Below are 7,311 nucleotides of genomic sequence, written 5' to 3'. Positions count from 1 at the left end.
AGAGGTGGTTAAATATTTGCAAGTCAGGTCTAATTGATGAACGTAATAAATGTGAAATGCAAACCAACCTCAAAAGTGGATTGTGATAAAGGTGGTTGTTAGGAGAGACTTGAATGGAGTGATGCAGGTACTTGAATTGCAGGACTTTGTGCAAATGAATTCTGCAGAAACAATAAAACTAGTTGGATATATAAATTAACAAATATTCAATGATAAAATATTGAGACAAAACAAATATTCAATGATAAAATATTGAAACAAAACAAATACCTCAAAGGGAACATGTTGAGAAATGCTTACACTGTTTACAGGTACTTCAGTAGGAACGATGCCCTCTTAACTCTGGGAGGTTGGATTTTTTGCCAGCAACAAATGAATAGAAAACGTTAGTATTAACCAAATAATATGAAAATGAAAAGTAAAAATTAAGTAAATAAATTACCATCAACAACTTAGAATTATGATGCATTTGTCCCTTGCATCCTCTTTTATTATGTCCAGTTTGAAGGCACTTGGCACATGTCACTGCCAATTTCTTTCTAGAAACCTTACAAGGATTTTTGTTGCCTTGTTCATCAGCTGTTTTGTTTCTCTTCTTTTTAGGTCTTCCCGGTTGTTTCTTAACAATTGGAGGCATAAGTTGTGGCAATCCAGTCTTGACATAATAATGTTCTCCTGGCACTGGACATATTTAGAAGTTATAGGTGGCTAAATAAGCTTCCCTAGTATAGCATGGATGCACATAGGTTTGATGCTTGTTCATATATATTGCATTGATTGCATGCTTACATGGCATTCCACTCACATCCCACATCCTACAGATGCAACTTCTTGCTTCAATATTGACTGATTATTGTCTAACATGAGGCCCCTCATGGTACTCTTCGTCATATAGCATCCCCCCATACCAAGTAGGAAATTTTTTTTCACTGGCTTCTTTAATTTTCTCCATTTTCTTGAAGATGTTAGGACCAAGCTTTCCCACATGCTTTAGCATACCATTTATTTTTACTTGAAACCTTATCATTAGATATTTTCTAATCCATTCTAGCATGGAAATGATGTGCATATCTCTGGCATCTATGATGTAGTTATTCCAGCTTTCATTCATATTTTTCACAAGCATATCACACTTAGCTCTTGGACTGAAATGTGACCTGGCCCAATTTTGAGGAATAGCATTCATTAACCACTTAAATGCACAAGGACTTTTCTCTCCATTCTCAGTAATAGTTGGTGGATCATCCTTTTTTATCCCATTCATGTAGTACTGCCATTCATTCTTGTTTGCAGTAGATGTTGCTTTCCATAATAAATCCTTCAATTTTTTGCCTCTATACTTAAGTTTGAAATTGGCATACATGTGTCTGATGCAGTACCTGTGCTCCACACCTGGCATGAGTTCATTTATGGTCTTAACTAGACATTTTTGTCTATCATAAATAAACACTCACCATCTTTCTTGAAAACTTCCCATATCATTGAGTAACTATAGTAGAAACCATGACCAAGTCTTCTTGCACTCAGATTCTACAACATCAATTGCAAGTGGAAAGAGATTGTCATTCCCATCTCTGCAAACAGCACTCAAATGCTGACCACCCACTGATCCTTTGAGAAAACATCCATCGAATCCCACTATAGGTCTGCATGCTGTTAAATACTCACTTCTTTGTGCAGCCAACCTAGCATATAGCCTTAAGAACCTAGGTTGAGTTCTTGAAACAACTCCCCGGATTGTGGTGTAGCACTGTTGCACAGTAGTCTCTCAGCAGTGCATATTGCTTATGTATGTCTCCCTCCACAAGCTTCGTTACTTTATGCTTGTATCTATAGACTTGCCACCTACTGATATCAACATTAAGGTATTTCCTTACCTTTATCTTCATGGACTTTACTTTTATTTCATGGTTGTCTCTCAAATCATGTAGATATTCTTCAGCTAAGAATCTGGAATTCACATGTCCATTTTCGTGTACTCTTCCACACTTGCTCTTATATGAAGGATTTGATCTGAAATGTTGATGTATTGCAATAGGTGATGCATGAATCCTTCAGCCACAGTCTTGCTTGCACTTGGCAGTTATTTTCTTGTTCTCATTCTTTATGTAGGTGATAGCATGACCTCTCAATACATTTCATCTGACCATAGATTTTCTTAACAGTTGTGGTGTGGAGAATTTCAACCCTACAAACAAAATAGGATTCTTCATGCCTATAGCCTCATTGAATTCCTCATATTGTTCACCTTCAGCATCACTGTTCAAGATGTCTTCAGCTTCCATAGGATCTTCACAACCAGACCACCATTCTTCCACTTGCACATCACAACCTTTACTTGCCTCTTTTCCATCAGTTTCAGTCATAAATATGTCATCATGTGGGACCTCCAGGCCTTCCTCAAACCAGCTAGGATGACTTCTCACTACAGATGATGGTCTATCTTCATCTTTTTCATAATCTTCATCACATCACTATCATCACCTTCTTCTTCTTGCTGGTTTTCTTCTTGTTGTTCTTCTTGATGGTTTGTTTCTTGTTGATTAGCTTCTGGAAACATCTCTGCAAAAACTTCATTAATAGCTTCATCTATATCTTCATCTTCTGGATCAATATTTCTTCCATCTTCTTCTTCAACATTTTGTGCATACATGCAAATGACATCTAGGCTTTCATAAGTTGTAACCATCTGAATTACATCCTCATCCTCCTTCAATTTCTTCAAACCTCTATCTAAAGTTTCACCAGCCACTCTATAGTACATCAAACATCCCTCATTGATTCCCAACTAAGAGTGATACAACTGCTCAAAGAACATATATAAGACAGTGTGGCTCTATCTTCAATTTCTAAAGAATCCACCATTCCTCCAACATACTTGATCATAGGTTTCCACATAAAATTTCTTCCATAATGGAATTCTGTAGTCACTAGGTACCTATAATAAAACGAATTACATAATGCATAAGATTCAGTACATAATTAGAGCTGAAAGAATCTAAAAAAAAAGTTCCAGATAATGGTTAATTATGTCTGCAAGTGGATAAAATTGGTCCAAAATTGGGGACCATTCTTCCAAAGAATAAAAAAAACGAACAGGGACCACAATACACATTGTAAGGAGACAAAGTGACGTAAAAAGGACAATTCAAACAATATAATAAGGGCAAATTTGAACCCAAAACATGAAACCAATAAAAAAATTCGATATTTCACCCAGATAAATTAGGGATTCGAGCCATATCAGGAAAAACAAATTTTTGGACAAAAAAAATGGATATCTCAATTTAACGAAATAAAAACAAAAATCATCATAAATAATTGACGAAAAAGGAATTAAAATGAATAACTTACTTGGGAACTTCCATGACTCGTTCACACTTCGATGTATTGTCGCAAGCACCTTCTTTCACGAACCCCTAGTTCATCTATTGTCGTAATCACATTCTTTGAGCACTAACTCTCTAATCTTGCGAAGAACTGGTTGAATACGATAGAAGTTTGTGAAATCCATAAGACTGAATTTGGGATTTTGGGTGAGTTGTGAGTTTGGGGGAAACGATTTACCACATGTATGAGGGTCGTGGTTTTGGCATGTAAAGTTTAAGAAATTAGAAGGGTATTAGACATTAACCATTCTCCGTTAAGCTTCAACGGATATAGGGACGTGCGCTACATTGTGCAAACCACTGGGAGGTAAAAGACCTATATTGATATGACAGGGGGTAAAGTGCAACAAGTTGAAACCACAAGGGTGTAAAGTGCTATTTACCCAAATATGTTTTGTCAAGCATTCTATTTTATTCCATCGCATTCTCGAAAGTTCCTTTCTTGGTTCTTAATTGCATAGAGAATTTCATGGCATTCTTTTTTGTGGAGCTCAAATGGTGTTGGAAAATTTGGGCGTAAAGCTGATCTTAATAAAATATTTAAGTGAGTTCCGTTTATCGAAATGGAAATAAATTTTAAATTCATGATCTACGTTTCGAGTAGATGAATCTACTGTAATTAGTTTCTCAAAACCGACTTTGTATGAATGAGAAATTAATGCATAAAGATAGACACTTAAATAAGATCTATTTATGGGAAACGGGAAAGGTGAAAAGTCACTATCCCACATTTGAAAAAAAACTTTGACAAGAACACTTTAAATAGTGGAACGTGAATAGCTAATGGTATAATTAACTACAAGTGTGAGATTAAGTGGAAAGCCACACACGCATTGCTGCTGCTCAACTTGAGCCCGCGAGGGCCCCGAGTGACGGTTGGGTTTTGGGAATGTTTGGAGTCCATTTGGACAGCCCTGCATAATGGAAATATTTCATTCGAAAACCAAGCATTCTCTGCACATAAAACATATTGTTCATCTCTTCCTTCGTGCTTAGAGAGTCCAAAGCTCACGTTTTGTTCGTTGTAGTTCGACTTTGTTGTGCTGCAAGATTCAAAACCCTCCAGTCAATGTATATTGGGGACAATTGGCTAAGAACGTAAGCACCTATACGGGCCAATCTTGTCTTACGGAGAAAGAATCCAATTCTTGTCTCGATTTGTTTTCCGTCCTAAACTTATGTTCAAAAACTCATTTCGAAATATACCTTCCTAATAACTATTGTAAGACAAGAATCTGTATTTTTCGAAATGGATAGTAACGATGTTGAAATTGTTGATGCTACCATTGCTGTTGTTGATGCCGTTATCGATGTTGCTGCTGCCGCTGCTACTGCGGCAATTCTGATGGTTCTTATGATCGACATCTCTATCCCCGCTCATGGAGAAATGCCGGGAAAATCTACTGGCGTTGATTTCAAAACGTGGCAGCAAAAGCTGATATTTTACCTTACGACAATGAACCTTCAAGGGTTCTTGAGGCAAACGGCTCCTACGGTGGCTGAAGGTGACACCGACGTTCAAAGGACTGCTTACGATGCTTGGTTGCACAGTGATTTCCTCTGTCAAAACTACATCATAAATGGAATCGACAACACGTTTTACAATGTCTATAGCAACATCAAGAATGCGAAAGAGTTGTGGGACTCTCTGGTAAACGAAACACAAAGCGGAGGATGTCACCTTGAAGAAATTCATTGCCGAACGGTTCCTAGAATTCAAAATTGTGGACTCAAAAACGGTTTTTGAACAAGTCCAACAAATTCCATCGATCTTGCATGACATACATGCAGAAGGGATGCAATTGAGCGAAACTTTCCAAGTAGCAGTTGTGATCGAGAAGCTACCGCCTATTTGGAAATAATTCAAGAACTACCTCAAGCACAAGCGCAATGAAATAGGGATTGAGGACCTCATCGTATGGCTTCGAATTTAGGAAGAGAACCGTAAGTCCGAAGCGAAGACGGGGAAGGTCAAAATAGAGACAAACGCAAATTGGGCTGAATTAAGTAGCAACAAACGAAATACGACAGTAAAGCCAAACAATGCAAAGAAGTTTAAGGGAAGTTGCTACCACTGAGGAAAGCTAAATAACCTTGTAAGAGATTGTCGCCAATCCACGAAAGAAAAGAAGAACCAAGCTAACGTGCTAGTAAAAAAAAACGAGAACGACATGGACTTAACAGTCATGGTCTTTCAAGCTAACTTGGTTGACAACCAAAGAGAGTGGTGGGTGGATATGGGAGCCACTCGCCACATCTTCTCTGAGAATGAGATGTTTTCGACCTACACAACTATCAATGAGAGGAAACTCTACATGAAATTTTTGCAACTTTAAACATCGTAGGATTGGGAAATGTGGTGCTCAAGATGACTTCTGGCAAAGAGATTACGCTTGTGGATGTGGTGCATGCCCCGGAAATTCGCAAGAACTTAGTGTCTGGCTCTTTGTTGAACAAGGCCGGATTTAGGCTAGTGTTTGAGGCTAATAAGTTCATTTTAACTAAGAATGTTGTATTCATAGGAAAAGAGTACCTCGAGAAATGACTCTTTAAGATGAATGTAATGGTTCTAAGCCGTGATATGAATAAGAATGTTACTTCTGCTTACTTGGTTGTGTGTCTTAATTTATGGCATGATAGACCAGGACATGTGAATGTTAATGCATTAAAAATGCTAGTAACTTTGAACCTACTACCTTAAATGGAATTGAATTCACAAAGTAAGTGTGAAATACGTGTGGAAGCAAAAATGGCTAAAGCACCGTTTCATTATCTGGAAAGAAGTACAACACCTCTAGATACAGTGATATATGTGATTCAAAATTTCTGCAAACTAGATGAGGGAAAAAAAATACTTCATAACGTTCATAGACGATTGCACAAGATATTGTTATGTATATCTTGTAAGAAGCAAAGATCAAACAATTGATGCCTTCAAAGTTTATCAGAATGAAGTTGAAAATTAACTTAACAAAATAATTAAATTGATTCAAAGCGATAGAGGGGGAGAATATGTAACTCCATTTGAAGAATTTTGTCAATCAAATAGCATGATTCATCAAACGACTGCTCCATATTCACCTCAATCTAATGGTGTTGCCAAACGCAAAAAATCGTGCTCTTAAAGAGATGATGAATGCTATGTTGATAAGTTCAGGATTTCCCCAAAACTTGTGGCGGAAGCCATCCTTCCGGCCAACTACATTCTTAATAAAATACCACCCAAGAAAAAGGATGAAACTCCATATGCATTATGGAAGGGTCGAGAAACATCCTATAAATTTCTTAAAGTGTGGGGTGTTTGTAGAAGTACCTAAGCCTAAATAAGTAAAAATTGGACTCAAGACTATAGATTGCATCTTCATTGGATATGCAAACAATAGTAGTGCAAATAAGTTTTCAGTGCACAATTCAACAATTCCCGACAGAAATGAATGAATGATCATAGAATCAAGGAATGTTGTTTTCCTTGAAGAAATCTTCCCTTGTAAGGAAAGAAAAGAAACGAATTCCAATAAAAGGAATTATGAAGCTCCAAATTACTCACCTCAAGTGGAGGAAGAACCACGACGTAGCAAAAGAGCTAAAGTGGCTAAATCGTTCGGTCTCGACTTTCTAACTTATATGTTGGAAAACGAACCAAGGACTATTCAAGAAGCATTATATTGTCTAGTCCCGATGATCCCTTGTGGAAAGAAGCTATTAATAGTGAAATGAATCCATCATGAAAAACCACACTTGGGAATTGGTTGAATTCCCTCCGGGAAGCAAACCTTTAGGATGTAAATGAGTCCTAAAAAGAAAGTACATAGTTGATGAATCAATTGACAAATATAAAGCTAGATTGGTAGCTAAAGGGTTCAAACAAAAAAAAAAAGGTTGTGACTTCTTTGATACCTACTCGTCTATAACAAGGATCACT

The sequence above is a fragment of the Erythranthe guttata genome, chromosome 1 (genome assembly GCF_056151865.1).
Source record: "Erythranthe guttata isolate IM_541 chromosome 1, IM_541, whole genome shotgun sequence".
Lineage (NCBI taxonomy): Eukaryota > Viridiplantae > Streptophyta > Magnoliopsida > Lamiales > Phrymaceae > Erythranthe > Erythranthe guttata.
The sequence above is the reverse complement of the archived record's forward strand: the minus strand, read 5'-3'. Positions refer to the sequence as shown.